The following is a 27518-nucleotide window of genomic DNA, read 5'->3' as shown; positions in this document are numbered from 1 at the left end:
TTCAAACCACTTGCTCCCTTTAAAAAAAAATGAGTTGTTTTCTTATTATTGAGTTTTGAAAGTCCATTATATATTGTGGATACAAGTTCTATATCAGATCTATGATTTGCAAATGTTTTCTCCAATCTGTGGATTGTCTTTTCATTCTTTTGTAGGATCTTTTGAAGAACTAAGCTTTCAAATTTTGATGAAGTCCAATTTATTGGTTTTTTTTCTCTTATGGATTGTCTTTGGTGCTGTAATTAAGAAATATTTGTCTAAACCCAAGGTCTCAAAGATTTTCTCTCATGTTGTTTTTCAGATTCTATAGTTTTAGATTTTTACATTAAATCTATGGTCCATTTTGAGTTGATTTTGGTATGTGGTAAGAGGTATGGGTTGAAGTTCTCTCTCTCTCTTTTTTTTTAATATGGACATACAAATATTCCAGCATCATTTGTTGAAAAGATTACTTTTTCTCCAGTGAATTGCCTTTGTACTTTTGTCAAAAATCAGTTGTCTAGACATGTGTGGGTCTATATCAGGGCTCTCTATTCTGTTCCATTGTCTATCTTTATGCCAATACATCAGTCTTAATTACTGTAGTTTTATAATAAGTATTGAAATCAGACAGTATTTGTCCTCTAATTTTGTTCTTTTTCTTCAGTTGGGTACCCAGACAACGCAGGTGTCATGACAGAGAATAGCTGTTTTGTAGGGATTTTTTGTTTTTTAAAAAGTTTCTCAGTTATTCTAGCCTGTTCTGAGAAGCTGGAGTAAAAAAATCCAGTTCAAGATGGTTCTGTGAAGGATATGCTCACAGTAATATGGTAATGCTTTATCATTTCACTTGCATCTTGGACTTTACTGAACATAGACCATGTTTCAATTATTGTGGCTGAAATTCACATCAATCTAGTTTTGACAAAGGCTAATTATTGTAGTATAGATAAGTGAAAAGTAAGTGCTGAGTATAACTTCCAAAAGACATCTTTGTCTTTTGAGTCCTTGATCCATTTAGAAGGAAGCTGGAGTGAGTTTTCATGCAAAATTCTATTAAAAAATTCAGCAGGACTGGGGTACTTGGATGGCTCAGTCAGTTGAGTGAGTTGAGTGTCCAACTCTTGGTTTTGGCTCAGGTCATGATCTCAGGGTGGTGGGATCAAGCCCCACATCAGGCTCCACGCTTAGTGGGGAGTCTGCTTGAGACTCCCTTTCTCCCTCTCCCCCTGCTCACACACTCTCACTCTCTAAAATAAATAAATCTTTAAAAAAAATTAAAAAAACTAAAATTCAGCAGGACTAAGAACTATTGTCTAACATGGAATGATATGTTTATTGATGAGAAACATAGCTAACCTTTATTATCCCATTTCCTGCAATAATCCTCAGCAGTTATACCATGCTTTCAGTCTGACCATTTGCTTGAGACAAAGCAGTTGTTTCTATGATTTTTTGAGTGTTTACTCACAACTCTGGAGGGGTTCTTTTTTGTGTGTTTTCTTCTTTCTTTTTTTCCCCAAAACTGAGATTGTCAAAATACCATACCTCAATTGGGTTGGAAAGTTACGGATAGGAAATTTGCTTGGGACTAGATAGCATTACAACTAAGGGCTTGGCTTTGGATTCAGGCAAACTGGGTTTAAATATTGATTCTGCTTTGTAATAATTACCTGGCCTTGATTATGTTATCAAATATCTCTAAACCCCAGTTTATCATCTGGAAATTGGGGATTATATAGTGTTTGCCTCTTAGGATTATTACAAATATTAAGTTAGATAATGTTTATAAAACACTTAGGCCATATGCACCTTATGCTGGTGTTGCTATGCACTAGGTCAGTGGTTTCCAAACCTGTTTGTATGTTAGTGTCACCTAGAGACCTTTACAAAATTTCAAAACTCAGGCCACACCTCTGACCCATTAAATCAGTCTCTTGGGATGGAACATAGGAACCCGTAGGTCTTTTGTAGCTCCCCAGGAGAATCCAATGTGTATACAACTTGGGAACCACTGCACTAGGTGATTTATATAAACTATCATATTTAATTTTACAACTCTCTGAGTTGTGCTTTCATTCCTTTTTTTATAGATAAGAAAACTGAGGTTCACAATGACTGTGTTGATGAAGGTTATCTAACAATTCGAGCTTGAAGGATTCAGACCCAGATATGTCTGACTTCAAAATCCCTACTTTTAACTATTTCACTATATTTATGCAAGCAAGGTTCTTAGAGAATCCTAAATTTAAATAAGGAAAAAAATGCATACACACACAGCATTAGTTGATTGCAAATATCTGGCCCAGACTTAGGAATAAAGCAATAGGGGAATTGTGAATATTTCATTGCCATTTGTGAAGGAGTCTACCATAAACCATTAATATAATCTTACAAACTCAGTAAGGACTCCTGATCAAGGTTTCACCATCATGTATCATGGAATTAACTTGGTAGATTATACACTAGAGCTTCATATGTGCTTTACTTTTTTCCAGTATTTGCAGTAATCAAACAAAGTCCAAGCCAGTAGTTAGAGCATCTACCCAATGTTTTCCTGAGAATAATTCCCAGATGTACTGAATTTACAATGGCCAAGATAACCTGATGACTAGTTTCTGGAACAACACTCTGCTCGCTATAAAATGCATTCTTACAGGCATGTATTTTTTTCTCTACACACCTAATTTAGGATATAGATGAACCAACATCACAGTTCTAGTGGGAACACCAGTATCTAAGTGGCAGATGGCTCTGGCCATCACCATTAGCTATTGCTCTTCCAGGCTTATAAACAAATTACAAGAACTGAGCAAAAATGACACTTCTGCATACATGATGACATAATTATGGGTGTAGACTTCATCTTAGAGAAGAATCCCAAAAGAGTTTATGTCAGTACAAACTGTAAAGATACTACCATAGGGGTATTTTTAGGATTTCTTTACTCCCACAATAATTGCAAAGAACTCAGTGACATTTGACAGTAATTTTATTATTGTGAGAACTTTCTGCTCAACTATAGGGAAGTATTCTTCAGTCCTACATGGCACTTTGAGACTAAGGACTCTCCAGAATTCATCAACTGAAACAACAGTGGTTTGTATTCAGTATAATATAGTGATCCAAACTAAGAAGTTAATAGTACTTTGACATTTTGAAGTGTTTTCCCACCAGAAAGCTCCAACACTGCCAGATGTTATTTTCTGGTAGGCAATAAAGTACTTCAACTGATTTGAAGTAATTCACTTGGTTTTTTAAAATTTGAGATTTTCTGGTCCTTCAGAGGGAAACTGGCTTTATTTTCATGTTATAATTATAAAAAGATTGTCAGCCATACAGACAGGTGTAACGAAGAAAGAAACCATCTGAAAGTTCATTATGCAGTGATAACCTCTAGGTATGTAGGTTTCTCTCCCTCCCTCTTTTCCTATTGTCTATTAATCTCTCTGTTTAAAATCAATGTAATAAATACACATGTATGGAAAAAATTAAATATTAGAGAATGGACATAAAATGAAAAGCAGAATCCCCTACTCCATCCCTAAATCAGTTTTCCCCAGGTTAAATGTTTATGTTTTACTGGTAGTTTTTGACTTATCAACTTTGGATATTATCTATTATTTCCCAACTATAAACAGTGAGTATTTAGTCTACTCATATTACTTGCTACTTGTTTTAATAATCCTATTATTAATCTTAGGATTTAATAATCCTATTGTTACTTTGATTTGTACTGGTTACTGACTGACTTTAAATATTATACTGAAATTGCTATTGCCTGTTTCATCCAACTATGAAGTCTTTCTCTTTACTTTTCATGTTAACTTCCATTTCTGCTGCCCATTTTTTAAACTTCAACTTCTGTACTTTTACAGTGTCAAGATTTATGATATTTCTATTTCTCCAGAACAAAATATGAATAAAATCAAAAGACCTGTGTTAAAATCATATTTCCATGGCATGCAAGCTGTATAGTATAGCTTCACTAAGCCTTGACAGTGAGAATGTGATTTACCTTTTCCATTTTCTTAAGGGTATCTTTTGATGAACAGAAGTTTCTAATCTTGATAAAGTCCAATGTATCTTTTTTTTCTGTAATGGTTACTACTTTTTATATACCAAGAAATCCTTGCTACGACATTATTGCAAAGATATTTTTTATGCTTCCTTCTGATTTTATAGTTTGGTTTTTATTTTTAGGTTTACAATCCACCTCAGGTTATTTTTTTATATGTTGTGATGTACCAGTCAGGATATACAGATACCAGTTGTTCTAGCATCATTTGGTGACACTATTTTCTTTTCCCCCATTGAATTTCTGTTAATTGGCTGAATATACATGGTGGCGGGGGGTGGGGGAGGTTTATTTCTAGATTCTCTATTCTGTTCAATCCATCTGTTTGTCTTTTCTTATGCCAATTACACATTGCCTTAATTACTATAGCTTTATAATAAGTCTTAGAATCAGGTGGTCTAAGTCCTCCAACTTTTCTTTTTCAGGATTATTTTAGCTATTTCGGTCCTTTGTATTTCCATATAAGTTAATGTTACACTAACAATTTCCATAAAAAACAGCATTCTGAGTTGGATTATACTGATTCTATAGATTATTTTTAGGTGGAATGACATTTTTACACTATCATCCTGCAACAATGTACATGGTGTATTTCTTTACTTTTTAGGCCTTTCTTCCCGCAGACTTGTAGTTTTCAAGGTAAAGATCTAAAAAAAAAATAAAATTATTCTTAGGTATTTAATGTTTTTTGACATTATTATAAGTGATATTTATTTTTATATGTTATTTCCAATTGTTTGTTGAAATAGTATAGAAATACTGACTTTTTACATCCTAGAAACTTGCTGAATTCACTTATTGGAATTAATAGCTTTTTGGAGAATCATGTAGAATCATGTTGTCTGTGAATAAGGGCAGTTTCTTTTCTGCTTTTCTAATCTTTATTCCCCATGACCCATTTCTTTATATGTTATATCCATCTTTTCTTGTAGACATTTAAACATATTTATCACAGTTATTTTAAAGTCTTTCTCTGCCAAGTCTAACACCTAGGTCCTTTGTTGGTCTCTTTCTATCGACTGTAAGTCACATTTTCCCATTTCTATTAATTTTTTATTGTTATGCTGTGGGTAATACATTGCAGAGTCTCTGGCTCTTCCTCTGAAAAGTACGGAGTTTTGTTCTAGCAGGCAGTTAAATTACAGACAGATCACCTTTAACTTGGGGAAGTTGGTTTTCACTTTTTTAGGACAAGTTTATGTTTTAGTTTTGGTGGTGTACTTCATGGAAAGCCCAAGGTGTTTACCAAGGTCACCTAACTCGGTTGGATTTCAGCTCCAAAGTGTGTCTTACCTGTGGTGGGCAGCATCTAAAATCTCTACTTAGCTCTTAGAGCCTTCCCCAGTTGTTACCTACTGCTAGGTTCCTTGGATTGTCACTGGCATATTTATAGGCAGTCAGCCAACAATTTGAGGGGAGTTTACATGCAGATTTCCGGGCTTCTCAGTAGCTCCTTCCGTTAGGGGATTTCACCTTAGATTTTGGCTGCTCAGACAGACCCAAACTCAGTTCTCTAAATTCTTAGGCCAGTAAGACTGGCTTTCTTCCAGAGTTCCATCTTCCCATGCTGTACAGACTGAAGAGTAAGAAAGGCTATTTTTATAGATATGCTATTTAGGGTTAAGTAGATGTATAGGAAATCTGATTGGGACATACTGCCAATCTACAGCCTTACCAAAATTTCCCCATTTTCCTTAATGAATCTCTTCTGTCCCTACTCTGATTGAATAATTTGTAAAAGTCTTTTTCTTCCTGCTATTGTCATCAAAGAATAAATTATGTTTAAAAAATTTTTTCATTTAAATTCATAATGACCAAAAATTAGATTTCTTTTACAACTGATGACACAGAAATAGAATGGGACTGAGGATCAGGAGACCAAGGGTTTCTTTTTTTTTTACTGCTTTTCCACCAAACAGCTGTATCATACTAGCATTAGAGAACCACTAAACCATTCTGTTCTTCAGTTTCCTGTTTGGACAAAAATGGAGAATGGACTAAGTAATGTCCAAGGACAATTCTAATTAGATCCTATATACATACATTCATACATAGACATATATAGGCAAATTATGTAAGATTCTGAGTTTTTTTTTTTTTTAAGATTTTATTTATTTATTTGACAGAGAGAGAGACAATGAGAGAGGGAACACAAGCAGGGGAAGTGGGAGAGGGAGAAGCAGGCTTCCTGCTGAGCAGAGAGCCTGATGCGGGGCTCAATCCCAGGACCCTGGGATCACGACCTGAGCTGAAGGCAGACGCTTAACTGACTGAGCCACCCAGGCGCCCCTGTAAGATTCTGAGCTTAACAAAAACCTCTAATTTATTTTTTTTAAGATTTTATTTATTTATTTGACAGAGAGAGAGACAGCGAGAGAGGGAACACAAGCAGGGGTAGTGAGAGAGGGAGAAGCAGGCTCCCTGCTGAGCAGGGAGCCCGATGTAGGGTTAAATCCCAGGGCCCTGAGATCATGACCTGAGCCGAAGGCAGCCGCTTTAACCAACTGAGCCACCCAGGTGCCCCCCAAAAACCTCTAATTAAAAAAAAATTTTTGTTTATAAAGATTTTTTATATTTTATTAATTGGTACATCATGTCACCAAATATAAGCTGTGACAAGAAAATTGCCAGAATATAAGAACATTTATTGTAATTTTCCTCCTGAATTTTTTTGGCTAAAGCTGGCAAAACAATCTTCCCTTTTATTTTTTTTCTACTTTTTAAAAAAATATTTATTTATTATTTGAAAGAGAGAGACATCACGTGTGCGAATACAGGGGGAGGGGCAGAGGGAGAGGGAGAGAGAATCCCAAGCAGATTTCCGGCTGAGCCGACTTGGGGCTGGATCTTATGACCTTGAGATCACAACCTGAACCAAAACCAAGAGTCGGCACTTAATGGACTGCACCACCCAGGTACCCCAACAATCTTCCCTTTTAAGTGATAAAGGTATCAGATAACTTCTTAAAATGAGTATATACATGATATTCTTAATTTACAATTAAAAACTAAAAAATATTCATTTTTAATGGAAACTATTTAATCATTAAAATTTTGATAAATGTGCCATAAAAGCCAAGTGTTGTTTTCAACAGGAAGCTCTGTTATTAAACATCTATAAACCTCTTTTTGCAAATTGCTGGATTTTAATGGAAAATCTTTAAAACATTAGAAATTTGTAAACCTAAAGAGTTTTGCTTCTTACCACTGTCCTTTCTATACGTGGTCCAACAAAATAACAGGACTCACATGTTTTCTTTGATATTTCACTAAATTCAGTACAATTCAATCTAAATATCAGAGAAATATGTGGGATTGTAAACTTAAAAATTAATATTGAACAGTGTTTCTAGGAACTCTGCAGTTTATTAAGTATTAATATTAAATATTACCTCCTTTGTGTCTAGAGTTAATCTATTTCATCAGAAATTATTTATAGAAATAATATACTTTTAGTTACATAGTCTATGTTCCTAGGGCCAATGCCCTCCCTTCCCAAACACAGATGCAGACAACTTCAATGAGCCTATATTTCTATCATTCTTTACACTATTCACATTATTTGTTCAAATGGACACCTCCTTGTAAAAGCCAACTGCATTCCTCTTAACTCTTCATCAAAATTATTGCTATAAGGAATCTTAAGCTAGCTTGCTAGCTGTTCTTTTTCCATTTTCCATCTCTGTGTATTTTAAATTTTTATCCAGGGCTGCTGTATTTTAAATTTTTATCCAAGATATGCATGCACATAGTTAACTTAAATTGTTCTGTAAAACACTTCCCTCTCTCACTGCTCCCCTATTTCCTAATTTCCAGAAACAAATTTTTTTTTGTTATTTTTAACTTATCTGCAAATTTCTAAGCAACATGGTTTTATTGTTACATCTTGATCTATCAATTTTAGATATTATCTCATGTCATCTCCCTCCAGATAAAGATTTAGCATTCGTTTTTGCTTGAAACCATTCATCCTACTGCCTGTGTCTATGCCCCCCTCCACCTATATATTTTTCTCCTGTACTCTTCTCCTCCCCATATAGTTATATCATGTTTAGTTAAATCAATATTCAATGCTTGAGGGCACCTGGGTGGCTCAGATGGTTAAGTGTCTGCCTTCGGCTCAGGTCATGATCCCAGCGTCCTGGGATCGAGTCCCGCATCGGGCTCCCTGCTCCTTGGGAGCCTGCTTCTTCCTCTGCCTCTCTCTCTCTCTCTGTCTCTCATGAATAAATAAATAAAATCTTAAAAAAATATATTCAATGCTTGAATTCCTTATTTAAAATTTTATTTTATTTTATTTACATTCAATTAATTAACATATAGTGTATTATTAGTTTCAGAGGTAGAGTTCAGTGATTCATCAGTTGTATATAACACCCAGTGCTCTTTACACTACGTGCCCTCCTTAATGCCTCCTTAGTGCCCAGTTACCCATCCCCCTACCCCCGCCCCTCCAGCAACCCTCAGTTTGTTTCCTATGCTTAAGTCTCTTTTGCTTTGTCTCCCTCTCTGATTTCGTCTTTTTTTTTTTCCGTCCCTTCCTCTATGATCCTTTGTTTTTTTCCTTAAATTCCCACATATGAGTGAAATCATATGGTCATTTGTCTTTCTCTGATTGACTTACTTCGCTTAGTATAATATCCTCTAGTTCCATCCACATCGTTGCAAATGGCAAGATTTCATTTTTTTGATGGCTCAGTAATATTCTATTGTTTGAATTCTTATAAATAGTTAAATGATATTTCCTGCTGAGCCACATATTATACTGGGATTAATTTTACTTTCCTTTTATTAGTTCATTGCCTTGTGTTTTTTCCCCCTTTGATTAGTATTTTTACATATATAATCCTTTGGTTAGTAGTTTTATATATATAATTAAATACATAATTTAATTTCAACCACTTTTAGTTGTTTACACCCCTCCAAATACATCAAGACATATTAGGTGTTCTACTAATTTCATTTTTCTTGAAGAAATCTCCCCTGGAGTTGTTTGACTTTTCCCAATTTCCTACATTTTTCCCGTATCTTATACCTTTTCTTTCCTGTTTATGCTCTTGTTTAGTGTAACACATCCTCTAATGATTTACTGAGAGAGTCACAGCAGCTCGATTTTCATGACTTTAGATGTCTGAAATGTCTTTATTTTCCCTCACGGTTCGTTAGTAATCAGAGTATAGAATTCTAGGTTAAAAATCTCGGTATTTTAAAAGTCATTGTTTCAATGTCTTATAGATTCCAGGGCTGCTGTTGAGAAGTCCAAAGCCATTCTAATACCTGACTCTTCTTTGTACCTTCTCTTTGGAAGTGGGTGGAGTTTTCTCTTTGCTTCCAGTGTGTTCAGAAAATGTATGATAATTGACATTAGTATGGATCATTTTTTTTTTTCCAGTATGCCAAGGCAGATACGTTCATCAGGCCCCTCCATCTGCAAACTCATGTCCTTCAGTTCTGGGGACATGTTGTGGATTATTCTTTGTTGATCTCCTCTACTCCACTGTGTACTTTCTTTCTCTGGAAATCCTTTTATTTGGGTATTGGATTTCCTGGATTAGTTCTTTATTTGCCTATCTTTCCTATTTTCTGTTTGTCTTCTTACTCTATTCTTTGAAAGGTTTCTGCAGGGTTATTCCCCAGGCTTTCTATTGAGTTTTTGATTTCTGCATTTTTTTAAATTCGAAAAGCTCTTTTAAAAAATTATGCATAATGCCTCCTCCATTTTCAATAGCATACTGACCTTGCCTCATAGTTATAATATTTATTTCTTATACATCTTAGAATGATTTCTTTAAGTAAACTTTTCTTCTCCATTAATAGTCTCCATTCCCTTGTTTATTTGTCTGGTAATCCTTAGTTGCTCTTTTTTTCAAAGAGAAGGCCATTGAAAACCTGACTGCAAGTTTGAGGGTGTGGACAGTGCTTGTCAATTGCGGGCTTCACTTTTGGTGGTCTGTGCTTTTGTTGAATTTTTCTTTCTTTCTTTCTCTTTCTTTCTTTCTTTCTTTTTTTAAGATTTTATTTATTTATTAGACAGAGACACAGCAAGAGAGGGAACACAAGCAGGGGGAGTGGGAGAGGGAGAAGCAGGCTCCCCGCGGAGCAGGGAGCCCAGTGTGGGGCTCAATCCCAGGACCGTGGGATCATGACCTGAACCCAAGGCAGACGCTTAACGACTGAGCCACCCAGACGCCCCTCTTTCTTTTTTTTTTCATTGAATTTCTGATGTTCAGTTTAGTCTTCCTTTTTGGCTGGTCACTTTGCCCAAAGAAAACTTCCAATCTCTTGCCTGCAGGTTAGATAACTGGCTGTTAAGAGTCCTGGGAGCTGAATGAGGGAAGGAGGCAGGATAGCTCAGCATTCAGAATGTAAATATTGATTTAATCTCCACATATTTAGTGTGATATTAGGGATACCAATGACTCTGATATCTCCTACTCCAGAGACCCTCTATTTTACCCTTTTCAGAGAAATCTTTTCAGTCCTTTCCTGGAAATGAACACTACAGTTGCCCTGCAGTTTATTGTAGAAAGGGGGTGGGGGGGTCTGTTTCCTAAACAGACTTTCAAGTAATTTTCTGTATTTAGACTCATTTTCACTGCCCTTTTTCACTTGTTATGGCCAGAAATTTATAATGTCTAACTATGGCCCTAGCTGTGGCATTTTGGCTATCAAAACAGAGTATTTGGATAAAAATATTTGTAACTTCACTTTACTGAGTGTTTGCTTTGTACCAAGTACATTATAGACATTATCTATAATTTTCAAAACCAACCTGAAACTACAAGTAATTATCATCCTCATTGCATGGAGTTGAATAAGTAGAATTACATAGTAAGCAAGTAATTGTGTTTGGGATTAAAAAACCAAGTCTGGATCACTGGCCCCAAAGTTGATGCTTTTTGCTGCATGCTGCACTGCTTTGTTAGTTTTAGAAGAGGAGTCAACTTAATAAGTCAGAAATACCAAGACCTACTGGCACAACTGAAATGTGTTGCATAATGCCTTTGCTCTTCACCTCACTTCATATTCATCGGGTGTTTTAGAACTTGTAATTCTCACAGTGGCCTTTTATTTTGGGTATATCTGGAGTAGGCATTGGGAGTGGAGAGTGAGACCCCAAGTATTATGGGAATGATGACTTCGAAAAGATCAGTGATGCTGCTACTAGCAGGAAATGGAAGTGACACTGTTGAAAGGGGGAAATCTTGTGATTATATTTATATTCTTCATATTTGGGTAATGGTAAAAATCTCAAATGATGAAATCAAATGTAGCTTTTTGCTGCTATTATGAGTCCTTTTGGTTGAGTTTTTTTTCCTAAGATTTTTATTTATATATTTGAGAGAGAGAGGGAGAGAGCAAGAGAGCACAGGAGGGAGAGGGAAAAGTAGGCTCCTCATTGAACAGGGAGCCCAACATGGGGCTGGATGTCAGGACCCCAGGATCATGACCTGAGCTAAAGGCAGACACTTAACTTACTGAGCCACTCAGATGACCCTGACTGAGTTTGTTTCTTAAGGCTGAGCAATTAAGTGAGGCTTTCCTCACTTAATCAGGAATCAAGATTAGAATATCTGAGAGGTCATTTTCAGCTTCATGACTCAAAAATGTTTGTTAGTGAGCTCTGTTTCCTCACTCATGAACCTAGTCTTCTGCTTCTGCTATAATCAAGTATTTATTCCTATCATTTGTGCCCTGCACTTCCACTCTGCCTCCTGAACCAAAGCACACCTATAAATTCTGAAGTAATATTTACCAACCACCTACTATCTGCCAGCCACTGTTAGATGTCAATGGCACAAAAATAACAAGACAGACCAAGGCCTGCCCCATAGAACTTAGAGTTTAATGGAGAATTCTCATCTTTAATGAGCAATTGAAATAAACTAATAAACAATAAGGGGACAGATCTTATCACCTTTTCCAAATTTTTCCATATTATATGTATTAAAGAATATGTTTTATTAAAGAATAAATATTTGTACTCCCTTTCATTTTATATTCAACATTAACCTAAATTACCTCCTCAATCTCCCAGATTTTACTGTTCTTCAAGGAGGCTAGCATTGCTCCTTTTCCAAAAGCATACATTTGGTTCTCTCCTCCTCTAACTACAGCCTCCTCCTGGTCATCTGCCTCCTTCCCCCAACTCTGCTGATCCTTAGGAGTTCTTCTTTTCCATCATCACCCATTTAGCCCTCTTTTGACATCACTTGTCTTCTGTACTCATCTCAGAAAAAACGCTGTTCCTCTTCTTCCAGATTAATGCTGCTACTTTTGCTCTAGGACTATTCCTTACTCCTCAGATATAGTATTCTCACTCTTCAGCATCATTCCAGGTTCCATTGGCATATTCTCATCTGTCTTTGCATGTGCACAGATTTTTTACATTATTGAAAATTTTCCAGTTGACACAGACAACCCATGGAGCTAGTCTTCTTTCCCTCAGATTTTCACTTTCAGATAGCCAGTTAATATCTATTACCTATGGTTTTGATTTCCCTCACAACATACTTTTTCTCTAGCCTCTGTCAGATATTTTTCTTCAAAACCTTCCACCAAAACTCTTTCAAGAGGATGACTATTGACTTCTGACTAAATCCAATGACCTTTTCCAGGCCTTTCTTTTTGGCTTTGGCCTTCTTAACATTTCTGCAGTACATGGCCATGTTGTCCTTCTGAAACCCACTTAATCTTCTGTGATCTTCTGTGACACCGAACTTCCATGATCATCCTCCATTGTCAAACAATTCCTTCTCCAGGCTCTTCTCTATTCTAGTTCAGTTCTTAACCCTTTGACCTTCACTCTCAAGTTTGTTTGTTTGTTTTCCATTTTTTGATTGATTCTGTGCACTGGCTTTAGCTATTAAGTCTATTCTTGGTGAGTCTCATCCTGCATTTTCCAAGTGAATCATGATATAAAGTGTCAAGGGTTGACCATAGTTTGGAATGTTTTGCTTAGGCAAAATTATATAGACTTCTGTACAGAAGGATCATTCTGAGTGTTTGATATTCTAATGTGCATTCTGAGTATCCAAGAAGTAGTAAACATTTTCCAAATTTATTTAGTCTCAGGATATTTTAATGGGGCATCTCATGTCAATAGTGTTTGAGAAAGACATTTTGGAAAATACTGCTTATTATTGTGAGTTCTAATGTCTCATCTTAACTCAATTACATGCCAGAAACTAAACATGGGATATTTGTACTTGGATATAGTATTAACTTAGTAGGTCTAGAACTCACTATCTCAGTAGGTCTAGAATTCTACTCAGTAGGTCACCATTACCTTTCAACCCATTATCTCTTCTCAGTTTTCTTCTCTGCATCAGTGTCGCCCCAATTTTCTTAGTCATCCCAACTCAAAATCTCAGCATCATCTCTGGATTTTCCTTCTTCATCATTCCTTTTACCATTCAGTCATCCCTTAATTATTCATTAGATAGTTCTTGAACTTGTATGCACTGTCATTTCCTTAGTCCAACTTCTCATAACCTCATATCTGGAAATCATCCTAACTGGCCCTGATGTGTCAAGTTTTTCCTCATACTAATCCATACAAAACAACCACTTTTGTCAAAACACTGATTTGATTATGTCACTGCCCTACTAAGAATCTTCAGTCAACTTTTTGTTACCTCTTGAAGAAAGTCTGAACTATTACCCAAGACATTTTAAGGTTAATGTCTCTATTGACTTTCCCCATCTAGTTCCTTGCTACTCCTCTAATGTTACTATTTACTCCAGCTAAATTGACCTCATTGTTCTAAGACTGTAGAGGTATTTCCAGCTCTGAACCACTTACTAACAATCTGCCTTGCATTACTTTAGGCATTATTTTAAAAAAATCATAGGTCATAAAATCAGTTTTTTTGGTGTTTAGGTGAAATTCTTCTTTATTTTCATGTATTTGCTTGAAGAGTACATCTATATTATAGTTCTTTATTTTCTCTTCATAAGGAAGTAATGATCTCTATAAGATATTTTTATACTTTTATGTAAGTTACTCACTTCTATGTAACACATTATCTCAAATTTAATTGCCTAAAACAAAAATAGCTTATTTGCTCATGGTTCTGTGGGAATTCAGGCAGGGACTGGCTAGAGTTTCTTCTTTGCAGGGATCATGGTGTTAGTGGGGGTGCTGGGATGGTTAGAGGTCTAAAACACTCTCACTCACATTTCTGAGTTATTTCTGGTTCCTGATTGAGGACTCAGCTGGGGCTGTTTTCAGGGACCTTGGTTTTTCTCCACATAGATATCTCCAAGTGGCTGCTTGGGCTTCCTCACAGCATAGAGGCTGAGTTCCCAGAAGCTGAACTGTAAAATGCACAGATAGAAGTTGTATAAATTTTAAGGCCTAGCCTCAGAAGTCAAAGCATTACATTTCCCATTACGCATGATAAGTACTAAGTCTAGCCCAAATTCAATGGTGGAAGAAATAGACTACACCTTTTAATAGAAGAGTAAATAGCAAGGCCACATTGCAAAAGAGCATGTGGTATGGATGATATTGTTGTAGCTTTCTTTGGGAAAACAACCCATTTACACTAATGTTTTTTCTAGTTTTCTAAAAAACATTTTATTATGAAAAATTTCAAACATATATAATAATGGACAAAACAGTATAATGTACTCCATGTATGTATTTTCTTAGATTCTGTATTTTTCTATTGACATCCATTCATCATGGGACCAATATATTGACTACATTTTCTTTTCTGTATTCTTGATACTCTGGCATATTCTTGATATCCTGATATTTTGGGGCCTTACAGACCTGGGAGAGATTGCCTCTCTTACACAAACCAACCACTTCCTTATCTGACTTTTACACACCGAGCCAAAATTTCCCCTGCCCTAAATTATCCCAGGGACAGGTATCAGGCAAGTAGAGACCACCCCCATAATCCAAAGCCTGCCAGAATTATTCATATTGGCCAACCCTAAACTGTTTACCCTGTCCTGCCTTGCCTTTCCTGTGGAAATCCCAATAAAGACTCTGGCACAGAATTTCCCCTTGTTCCTGTCTTCCGTCTCTTGACTACCCTGATGCTTCTGTGTGGCATGAGCTGCCCTGTACTCTTGAAAAATGTAAGTAATAAAAATCTTTCAATGGCATTAACCTCTCTGTGTTGGTAATCAGTCATCTGTATAAATTAAAAACCTGTGGGTACAAACAAAACAGTATGCATCACCCTCAGGTTCAATAATTCAGCAGTTATCAATTCAGTGACTCTCCACCTCTAAAATATTTAGAAGCAAATTCCAGATATTATATAATTTCAACTGTGAATATTTCAGTATTTGTGTATATTTATACATGAATATATGTATGTATACCTACTTTTCTTCAACTATAACCATAATATTATCTCAGCAAGTGATTTTTTTTAGTATCATAGATATTAAAGAACTATTGAAAAGTTGAAATATTTTAAATTGCTTCACAATTTTTTTTTTATACTTTATTGTTTAAATTAGGATCTAGGGGCACTTGGGTGGCTCAGTCAGTTAAGCATCTGACTCTTGATTTCAGCTTAGGTCATGATCTCAGGTTCATGAGATGAAGCCCCAAGTTGGGCTCAGCACAGAATCTGCTTGAGATTCTCTCTCTCTCTCTCTCTCTCTCTCCCTCTGCTCCCCTCCCACTCGAATGCACTCTCTCTCTTTCTAAAATAAATAAAGCTCTAAAAATAAATAAAAAATTAAATAAGGATCCAAATGAAGTTTATACATTGTATCTGGTTGTTATGTCTTTTTATTTTCTTTTTAAATGTAGGTTTCTTTCCTATCCTTTTTTATTTGCAATTTTTCTTCCTCCCTGTCTCTCTCCCCCACTCTTTTCTTCCCTCTCTCTCCCTCTCTTTCTATCTTCGGTATGGTTATTGAAGAAAGATACTAGTTGGTTTTTCCTGCAGAAACCCTACTCCCCCTATTTTACTTACATTCCCATGGTGCCATTTAATATGTTCCTCCATCCCATTAATTTCCTACTAATTAGTAGTTAGATACTGACAGATTTGGGCTTGATTTTTTTAGCAATAGTTCTTCATAGGTATACTTCTCCGAGTATGTACATAATGTCTGTCTGTCTTACTCTCAGTGATGTTAGCAGCCATTGATGATTACTGCTTATAGCTATTAATTTATTAAGGATTGTAAAATAGTGATAATTTCATCATTTCTTCATTGTTTATTAGCTGGAAGATTTCCATAAAGTAAACCTTCTCAACATCAGTTATCTGTTTTCCCTGATGTATAGTCCATTCTCAGGAGAATGATGATCAATGAAGTTTTTTAAAGTATCATTTTGAATTTACAAATTCGAGTATATTGGATTTGTGTCAATCCATTGTAGTTAATATCCTTATTGATGTTCAAAGGCCCAAGTCAATAGGCCAAGTTAACACCTGAGTCTCTATGACAAGACCATAGTTAGCCTTTGATAATTTCCTGGCTTTCTGGCCAACAAAATGCTCATTAGTAAATTTTCTGTTTCAGTGCTGGAATCAACCATCTGTCCAAGGAATACTGGTTCCTTTTGGTGGAAATTGATACTTTTCTCTTGTTCGTAACCATTTGTCTGGTTTGTTTTCCTTATTTAAAAAAATATAATAATAACAAGATTATACTTTCAGGGATCATTTCTATATTTTGTTACTAAAAAAAGTTAATAGATTTTATTTTTCAGAGCTGTTTTAGATTCACAGCAAAATTGAGCAGAAGGTACAGAGATTCCTTATATATCCTCTGTCCCCTCATACATTCAGCCTCTCCTAACTATCAAAGCTCTGCAGCAGAGTAGTACATTTATTACAATCAATGAACCTACATGGACACATTACTGTCACCCAAAGTCCATAGCTTACATTAGGGTTCATTATCTGTATGTTCTATGGGTTTTAGAAAATGAATAATGACATATATGCCCTATTATAAATTATACAGAGTGGTTTCACTGCCCTAAAAATCCTGTGTGCTCCAGTTATCCTTCCCTCCTTCTTCCCTAATTGCTGACAACCACTGATCCTTTTACTGTCTCCATAGTTTTTCTTTTTCCAGAGTATCATATAGTTGGAGTCATACAGTATGTAGTGTTTTCAGATTAACTCTTTTCACTTAATAATATACATTTAAGTTTCTTCCATGTCTTTCTATGGCTTGATAGCTCATTTCCGTTTGGGCTACTATAGCAAAATACCACAAATTAGGTGGCTTATAAACAACAGCAATTTATTTCTCAGAGTTCTGGAGGATGGAAGTCCAAAACTGGATGCCAGCATGGTTGGGTTCAGGTGAAGACCGTCTTCTGGGTTGCAGATTGCTGACTTCTCAATGTAACCTCACATGGTGGAAGGGGTAAGGGAGCTTTCGCCCTTGTATTGATACAGCATGGTTTTATTTAACCCATTCTCTATTAACAAACATTTGGTTTTGTTTCACTAGCCTTTGGAGATGTATCTTGAAAGAAGTTGCTGTGGCCAATGTCAAAGAGGTTATTGCCTCTGTTCTCCTCTAGGATTTTGGTGGATTCCTGTCTCACATTGAGGTCTTTCATCCACTTTGAGTTTATCTTTGTGTATAGTGTTAGAGAATGGTCGAGTTTCATTCTTCTGTATATAGCTGTCCAATTCTCCCAGCACCATTTATTGAAGAGACTGTCTTTTTTCCATTGCACATTTTTTCCTGCTTTGTCAAAGATTATTTGACCATAGAGTTGAGGGTCCATATCTGGGCTCTCTATTCTGTTCCATTGGTCTATATGTTTGCTTTTATGCCAGTACCATGCTGTCTTGGTGATCACTGCTTTGTAACATAGCTTGAAATCAGGCAATGTCATGCCCCCAGCTTTGTTTTTCTTTTTCAAAATTTCCTTGGTGATTCAGGGTCTTTTCTGATTCCATACAAATTTTAGGATTGTTTGTTCCAGCACTTTGAAAAATGTCATTGGAGGGGCGCCTGGGTGGCTCAGTCGTTAAGCGTCTGCCTTTGGCTCAGGTCATGATCCCAGGGTCCTGGGATCGAGCCCCGCATCGGGCTCCCTGCTCTGCGGGAAGCCTGCTTCTCCCTCTGCCGCTCCCCCTGCTTGTGTTTCCTCTCTCACTGTGTCTCTCTGTCATATAAATAAATAAAATCTTTAAAAAAAAAAAAAGCAAAAGAAAAATGTCATTGGAATTTTGATCAGGATGGCATTGAAGGTATAGATTGCTCTGGGTAGCATAGACATTTTAACAATGTTTATTCTTCCGATCCATGAGCATGGAGTTTTTCCATCTTTTTGTGTCTTCTTCAATTTCTTTCATGAGTGTTCTGTAGCTCCTAGAGTATAGATCCTTTACCTCTTTGGTTAGGTTTATTCCATGGTATCTTATGGTTTTTGGTACTATTGTAAATGGAATTGTTTCTCTAATTTCTCTTTCTACAGTTGCATTCATCAAGATAAAAAGCTTCTGCACAGCAAAGGAAACAGTCAACAAAACAAAGAGGCAACCCACAGAATGGAAGAAGATATGGGCAAATGACACTACAGATAAAGGGCTGGTATCCAAGATCTATAAAGAACTTCTCAAACTCAACACCCAGAAAACAAATAATCAAGTCAAAAAATGGGCAGAAGACATGAACAGACACTTCTCCAAAGAAGACATACAAATGGCTAACAGACACATGAAAAAATGTTCATCATCATTAGCCATCAGGGAAATTAAAATCAAAAACACATTGAGATACCACCTTACACCAGTTAGAATGTAAAAAATTGACAAGGCAAGAAACAACAAATGTTGGAGACGTTGTGGAGAAAGGGGAACCCTCTTATACTGTTGGTGGGAATGCAAGTTGGTACAGCCACTTTGGAAAACAGTGTGGAGATGCTTCAGAAAATTAAAAAAAGAGCTACCTATGACCCAGCAATTGCACTACTGGGTATTTACCCCAAAGACACAGATGTAGTGAAAAGAAGAGCCATACACACCCCAATGTTCATAGCAGCAATGTCCACAGTAGCCAAACTGTGGAAAGAGCTGAGATGCCCTTCAACAGAGGAATGGATAAAGAAGATGTGGTCCATATATACAATGGAATATTACTCAGCCATCAGAAAAGATGAATACCCAACTTTTACATCAACATGGATGGGACTGGAGGAGATTATGCTAAGTGAAATAAGTCAAGCAGAGAAAGTCAATTATCATATGGTTTCACTTATTTGTGGAACATAAGGAATAGCATGGAGGACATTAGGAGAAGGAAGGGAAAAATGAAGGGGGGAAAATTGGAGGGAGAGATGAACCATGAGAGACTATGGACTCTGAGAAACTCTGGACTCTGAGGGTTTTAGAGGGGAGGGGTGTTAGGGGATGGGTTAGCCTGGTGATGGGTATTAAGGAGGGTATGTACTGCATGGACCACTGGGTGCTTTACGAAAACAATGAATCGTGGATCACTACATCAAAAACTAATGATGTATGGTGACTAACATAACATAATAAAATAAAATTTTTAAAAGACAAAAAAAACCATTTGGTTTTCTATGATCTTTGCTATTACAAATAGTATTTCTTCTTTTTTTAAGATTTTATTTATTTATTTGAGATAGAGAGAGAGACAGCACCCACGCACTGTGGGGGTGGGGGGAAGTGCATAGGGAAAGGGAAAAGCAGGCTTCCCGTTGAGCAGGATGCAGGGCTCAATCCCAGAACCCTGAGATCATGATGGGAGTCAAAGGCTTAACAGACTGAGCCACCCAGGCGCCCCTACAAATAGTATTTCAATGACTTCCTGTGAACGTATTTTTTGTATTTTTTTCAATGTATTTTTGTAGTAGATTTCTAGAAGTGGGATTGCTAAATCAAGCAATTTTGTACTTGGGTAATTTTGGTATATATTGACAAATTCTGCTCTCTGTAGGAGTTAAAAACATTTTGTAACTCCATAAAAATGTATTAACATGCTATTTCTTCACAGCCTTCTCAACAGAATATGTTGCAGACTTTTGGATTTTTCCCAATCTGATAAGAAAGAAATAATAACTCTGAAGTTTTGAATTGTACATCTATTGCTATGAATGTAATTGAAAACTTTTCTTATGTTTAACAGCCATTTTCATTTCTTTTTCCTATGAATTCTGTCCATATTTCTAGCCTATTTTTCTATAGGATTGTCTTTTTTCTTTAGTTTTAGAAGCTTTATATATATTAGAGATATGAACCATTTGTGTATAACATATACTTTTTCCTAGCCAGTCATTTGTTTTTTTATTTAGCTGTGTTTATTTTCACATTTTTAATTTTTATCTAATCAAATTCATCATTTTCATTGCTTCTGGGGTCATAGTTTCCTCACTTTCAGGTTATAGAATAATTCAATTGTGTTTCTTTTTAATACTCTTATAATCACCAAACTAACCAGTTTAGTAGGTTGTAACCAGCAATTTTTAATTTTTATTTATTTATTTATTTTAAAATATTTTATTTATTTATTTGAGAGACAGAGAGAGCAAGGGAGAGAAAGAGAGAGAGCATGAGGGTGGAGGGGCAGAGGAAGAAGCACACTCCCCTGCAGAGCAGGGAGCCCAGTCCAGGGTTCGATCCCAGGACGCTGAGATCACAACCTGAGCTGAAAGCAAAGGCTTAATGGACTGAGCCACCCAGGCATCCCACAACCTGCCATTTTAAAAATAATAATTAAATAGAATAGAAAAAAATGTATTAATTGCACATAACATAAAGTATTGAAAGAGCTTGGAAGCTGTCATTCCTATCCTCACAACAAGAAAAAAGCTGAACAAACTGAAAGTCATCAATTTTTAGAGTCATCAGAAAACTGAGGTCAAAGGACAAAGTGTTGCTCCCCAAAACAAAGAGACAGGAAGATACAGAGAATTACAGTTTACCAGGAATAGAAGACTGGGAGAAGGAGCCAGCAGCAGGAACCAGTATCTGTAGGAATATTTTGAACTGTAATTGATGAATTACTAAGTGGCTCCACATAGACTAGCTTGAGAGTTAAAAACTCCAAAGGGACCCAGTTCTAATGGGGTTCTCCCATTTCTGTGAGTTTTACCTCCAGAGCTCCTATGTTCTCACTGTGAAGATGGGAGACAAATCCTCTAGTACTTCTGGCTGGAGGAGGGAAGAAGTAACCATTTTGAAATATAAGGGAAACTGTTTTACTAGAGCCTAACTGGCTGGGATTTTACTAAAGCCTACCTCACTCAAGGGAAGGGAAATACCCAACTTAGACTCACTAAAAGACTGAGACCTAATCATAGGCCCATAGAATACTTGTCCTCACCTTACACCTTGCACCATATCAATAGGGCTCCTGTATAACATCAGGGGATTGAAGCTCAAAGAACTAAAAGCCTCAGATGTTATTTAAGGAGTCTCTATGAAAACCCAAAGACTACAGGGGAGAGAAAAGCAATGACAATAGAGGAAATTTATAGCTTCTGACACCACAGTTACAGTAAATAGTAAACACAGTCTACTCTTAGCCAGATAAACGTAAATATGTATTATTTTGTAACAATTTGTGTGTGTAACATATATCAATATAGACATAGTTATGAATGTGTATATAGATTGCCGTCTAAGATGTATTTCCTACTATAAACTATAGTCAAAGAAGTTGAAATCAATTGGCATAGGGAATCTCTTGACTATGCTCTCTACAAAACCAAATGAACTAGTACCTATATACTCATAACCCATTCAAGTACGATCAAGTGTTTCTCCCATTCTGTGCAGCAACAGCTCAGTGAAGACATGAACAATGTATATTCATGGATGCAGTTTTCTTATTTTCATTAATACAGTGCGGATTTCACAGATTGGTAAATCAGAACTTACTTAAACTTTTCAAGTCAGCATAGGTCCTTATGTCTTAACAATGCTTCTCTCTTAGCTGTGATACCCACTGAGCTAGCAAAAGATGCCAAAGAAGCTAGAGGTCCCTGTGATCCTGACAGACTTACTTACCTTCATCTTATTTGGGCTATTGTCTGAAGAATGCAGAGCTTTTCGAGTATAAATATGACACATAACTTGTATTTCCTGTAGTATTAAACTTCTTAGTAATTTACTCTCCTTAACATACTGCTGTATTCTCTTGACTGCTTCCTACATCTACATCTTTGTTCTTGCTCTTAGAACTCCCCTAAATGAATCTTTTGCACCTGTAAGATCAAACTCCTCTTAAGTCTAACTCCCCTATGAAATTGTAAAGATCCCCCTGTAGACTTTTTCTTCCTTTCTTTTCTTTCTCCTTCTTTCTTTCTTTCTTTCTTTCTTTCTTTCTTTCTTTCTTTCTTTCTTTCTTTCTTTCTTTCTTTCTTCTTTCTTTCTTTCTTTTTTTAAGAGTTCAGCTTTTTATTGAACAGGTTCAGAAGAGGTTTAGTCAGAAAGACCAAAGCCTGAGTCATCATCAGACTCCCTGATTCTTCTTTCTTCGCTTCCATCTCCTACTCATAAGCTTCCTCTGGACGACCAAGCACCTTATTTAACCCAGTCTCCACGTGTCCAAAGAATTGATTTTGTGAACTATTCTTCTTAGTACAAAAATAATTTATCACCATGAGTTTATTACTTATTTTAAACGTAGGAATATTGACACACCTGTTAAATTATAAGCTCCTGGAGTAGATGGTCATTTCTTTTAAGCTTCATTTCAGTTGATCAAAAGATTGGCATGTAACAGGTACTCAATAAATTCTTATTCAATGAATGGATTCATGAAGGACTCAATACACTGTTCTCCTTTGAGAGATAGTTGTTGTTTATCTGTTAATCTCTTATCCTTTCTATTATTTTTGTGGATATGATTCATTATTTAAAAGTTCACAAAATTAGCAATCCATGAAATGGGACCAGTACTTATAAACATGTCTTTCTAGGGGCGCCTGGGTGGTTCTGTTGGACTCTGATTTTGGCTCAGGTCATGATCTCATGGGTCGTGGGATTGAGCTCCAAGTGGAGCTCAGCAAAGAGTCTTCTAGAGATTTCTCCCTCTGTCCCTCTCCCCACTTGCACAAGTGCTCTCTCTCTCTCTCTCAAATAAATAAATAAAGCTTAAAAAAATAAATATGTCTTTCTAGAATTTAAATAAAAACTTGAAAAAAAATTTTTAAAAAGAAAATAAAGCAGAAGGGAAAAGAAGGGAGTCGTTCTCCTTTCCCTCATGTGGGAATGGGCACAGTTTAGAAATAACATGTATAGATTTTCAAGTTTACAGAGAAGTTTCACACTTGATTTTTTTTTAAAGTAGGCTTCCCCCCCAGCATGGAGCCCAAGTCAGGGCTTGAACTCAGGACCCGGAGATCAAGACCTGAGCTGAGATCAAGAGTCAGTCACTTAACCGACTGAGCCACTCAGGTGCCCCCAGAAGTTTCACACTTGAAATCATTTCATAGGGAAATGTGCTTTATTTTATGCTCATTCTTTTCTCTGTGTTTATCTCCACTTCTTACTTCCCACTTCCTCATCATCATATTCTTTCTTTTGGACTTTAGGTGCCCATCGTCTCAAGTCCCTCTCCAGGGGACACTGAGAATGGAATGGAAAGAACCCTGGATTTGGTGCTAGGAAATCTCAGTGTAAATCCTGACTCTGGGCACCAAGCAACTGGCAAGGCTTGGGGAGGCATCCACCTCTCAGAGCTCAGTCTCTTTCCTGTGCAGAATGGACATTCCAAGGGGTCTTGCACAAGGGCCCCAAAGAATGCTCTTTGGGTCATCCCTTCTTCCTTAGTTTCTCCCCTTTTCTTTTGCTCACGTCAGAACATTGTTTATTAGTTTTACTATTTAGATTTAACTTTACTGATATAATAAATCTAATATTAACCACTTCCCTTAACTCATTTGATTGGTAACTGTATCAGGTGAATCATTCCAGTGATGCTGAGTCATTGTAACGAGATTGTTTCTCAATCTCCACTACCTCACAATTTAGATTTTAATTGCTTTAGGTTGGATATAGCAATTATATTTTGACAGGACTGAATAAAAATTCTGTAATGTATAACTGCTGAAGAAATATTCATGATGTTATACTGTTAAAAGTGTACTAGTTGCAAAAAAAAAAAAGAATTTAAAAATAACACCAATGATGCTAACTCTCACAATTGCAAAATCATTTAAAAAGATGAATAAGGGGGAAAAAAGATGAATAAGGGGATTAGTCAGCCCTGTAGTCAGATGACAGACCTTCCTAAGTAAGGCTATATAGAGAACTTCATTCTCTATGTGGAGCTTCTAATTAACTTTCTTTTTTCAAGTTTTTATTTAAATTCCAGATTGTCAACATACAGTGTAATATTAGTTTCAGGAGTAGAATTTAGTGATTCATCACTTACATGTAACATCCAGTGCTCATCATAACAAGTGCCTTCCTCAATATCCATCACCCGTTTAAGCCATCCCTCTACCCACCTCCCCTTCAGCAGCTTCTAGTTTGTTCTCTAGAGTTAAGAGTTTGTTTTATGGTTTGCCTTGCTCTCTTTTTACCCCCATGTTCATCAGTTTTGTTTCTTAAATTCCACCTATGAGTGAAATCATATGGTATTTGTCTTTCTCTGACTTATTTATTTTGCTTAGCATGATACCCTTTAGCTCCATCCATATCTTGGCAAATGGTAAGATTTCATTTTTTTTTTTTATGGCTGAGTAATATTCCATTGTGTGAGTGTGTGTGTGTGTGTGTGTGTGTACCACAAATTCTTTATCCATTTATCAGTCAATGGACATTTGGGCTCTTTCCATAATTGGCTATTGTTGATAATGCTGCTGTAAACATCGGGATGCATGTGTCTCTTCAAATTGGTATTTTTGTATACTTTGGGTAAATAAATAGTAGTGCAATTACTGGATTATAAGGTAGTTCTGTTTTTAACTTCTTGAGGAACCTCCATACTGTTCTTCTAATTAACTTTTGAACTCATAATTCCCTGTGGGTTTGCCACATTTATTGATTCAATCCTTCTCTCAGTGACACATGGATGCCATTCAAAACATATTTTTAAGTAAAACTCTTTTGTCTTTTTTCCAGCTAATAAGTAATCTTTACTACAGAAAGAAGAAAATACAAAGAACAAATAATATATAATTGAGTTACATTCCAGGTGTAAGTTTTTATTACTCAAATAGGCATGCATATACAATATTAAACAATCAATGTCCCAAACTTTCAACTTTGGCGTTCTCTTTCTTAAATCTGCAGGGCTCTTCTTTAAGTATCCAGATTCTTGGAAATGTTGACCCATCTTCTAATATATACTGGAATTTCTTTTAGAATTTTGGATCTAGAAGGGGCGCCTGGGTGGCTCAGTTGGTTAAGTGACTGCCTTCGGCTCAGGTCATGATCCTGGGGTCCTGGGATTGAGCCCCGCATCGGGCTCCCTGCTTGGCAGCGAGCCTGCTTCTTCCTCTGACCCTCCCCCCTCTCATGTGCTCTCTCTCTCTCTCTCTCTCTCATTCTGTCTCAAATAAATAAATAAAATCTTTAAAAAAAAAAGAATTTTGGATCTAGAGATACTTCTTGATTTTTTAAAGAAATGTAAGAGATCTGAAAAGTCTATTAAAATCCCCTTTATGCCATTGAATCTAGAGTCATTTCTTTTGACTTAGATTAAAACTACTGTCCAAGTAGCCAAATAACCAAGCAACTCAACTAGTATCTATAAGTTCCACCTACAAATAATTCTGATTGAGAGTTTGTTTAGTTATGTACATTCAGACACTTACTTGGTTTTTGTATATAAACCAAGCATTTTTATGGACAATACAATTCTTCCTTCTTTATTTTCAGCAACCATTCATTCAAAACTTGTGTAAGCTAGCTTCTGCTATAGTAACAAATAATCCCAATGTCTTTGTGGGTTATAACAACACATGTGCTCAAGTTGATGAGGGTGGTGGTTCTGCCAGATTTAGCTGAGATTGGTAAAGCTAGATCTTGCCCCCATGAAACACATATTTTCATTCCTTGGCCAGGCTGAAGGAGTAAGCCAGTACCTTGGACATGCTATTTTCATTTTGGAGGGAAAAATCGAGACTGGACACCAAGCCATGCAAAATATGCAAGAATATTTAAAACTTCTACTGAGATATTCTCTTAGCCAAAGAAAATAATATGACCTAGGCTAAAGTCCGTGGGCAAGAAAGTAGGCTGTGCTCACAGAGAAGCGTGGTAGGGTATGGAGGGAATGAATATTTGTAAAATAATGCAATCTACCACACCTGCCATTGTTTACAAATGTTCACTTCCTTCCTATGAACAAACATAGTCACCCCATTCTAACAATATTCTAAGGTCTCATTCAATCAAAACATCTAGATTGAAATCCAGCCTCTTAGAATATATATCATGCTCAAACATAGCTCCTCTTGACTTGGTATTTGCACCCCACACAGCCATCATAAAATAGTGGAACCCATAATAAACACTCTTATTTAGAAAGAGGGAGAAAGGGAGAACCCAGCAATCACTGATCCACAGCAATTCTGAAATCCCAATGATGAATTGTTATAAGGTCTACTAACCTGAGTTAGTATAGAAAACTTAATCAATCTTCAGTTTTGTTTCCTGGAGGTAGAGTCATAGTCTATCGTCCTTCCAGGAGGTCCTTCCTTTTCCAATATCCTCTTTGTGAAAAATTGCCCTCTGTGGCTATTGAACAGCTTCCTCAGGCTGCCTATAGAAAGTTGAGGGCTCAAGAATAGTTTTATTGTTCAAACAATCACAACTCCTTTTAATTCAGGCTGGTGGCAGTTCGGTCATTACAACTCTCTCAAAAATATTGTTGGTTTTTTTGATACCTTTGTTTCTTATTAATGCCTCCTGCCAGTAACCAGATCCATAATTATAAGACATTCTTCTAGGCTTAATTATAGATAATTTGAACTCTTTAGACTTTCATTGGGCCAAATCTATGGTATCATTACCCTGAGCCATTTTGTATAAGTGAAATGACTTACCAGGGATCACTTTAAAGGAATCAGAGGTCTGAACAAATAGTATAGTGACAACAGTCTTGATTTGATCTTTGCTCTCAAGTTTGAGTCTTATTAGTAATAAGTGATAGTAGTAATAGTTTTAATTAGGTGAACTTTTACTTAATAGAATGAAAATAGTAGCTCTTCATATTATGAAAGATGATGAAAACATTTTATAGGCACTTTATAATATTAATTTTGCATAACTGCTCATGTCTTCTAATCCTTATAATGGGCTTCTAAAAGAGAATAGATAATATAAATTGCTTTTCTTCCATTTATCCACTTTAAAGTTTATTTGAAATTATCCTTAAAATCGCCTACATATTACAGTATTTTTGTATTCAGAATATGCTCAAGTTGCTAAATTTCTGATATGCTTCAATTCACTAAAAATAATTCAAATTATTCCATGTAAGAAAATGCACACACAACTAGAAAATGACTTTCCATGCCCTTGAGTTGGTC

General features: G+C 36.2%; 1 long non-coding RNA gene across 2 annotated transcripts in view; it reads right to left on the bottom strand.

The window, feature by feature from the left end:
* The window catches only part of LOC123858799 (uncharacterized), a 157391-nt gene that overhangs the window by 23412 nt on the left and 106461 nt on the right, over positions 1-27518 (bottom strand). The window contains exons 1-2 of one of the 2 annotated variants that reach the window (XR_006794234.2): positions 26598-26912; positions 14238-14377 (exon numbers count right to left, since the gene is read on the bottom strand). This is a non-coding gene — a long non-coding RNA (uncharacterized LOC123858799). Of the gene's footprint in view, positions 1-14237; positions 14378-26597; positions 26913-27518 lie in introns of those variants that run through there. The other variant, XR_010410548.1, reaches the window with a different exon arrangement.

Source organism: Mirounga angustirostris, unplaced genomic scaffold (genome assembly GCF_029215605.1).
Source record: "Mirounga angustirostris isolate CCGP_5_RB_7025 unplaced genomic scaffold, mMirAng1.0.hap1 SCAF_4, whole genome shotgun sequence".
Lineage (NCBI taxonomy): Eukaryota > Metazoa > Chordata > Mammalia > Carnivora > Phocidae > Mirounga > Mirounga angustirostris.
This window is presented reverse-complemented; position numbering and strand designations above follow the sequence as displayed.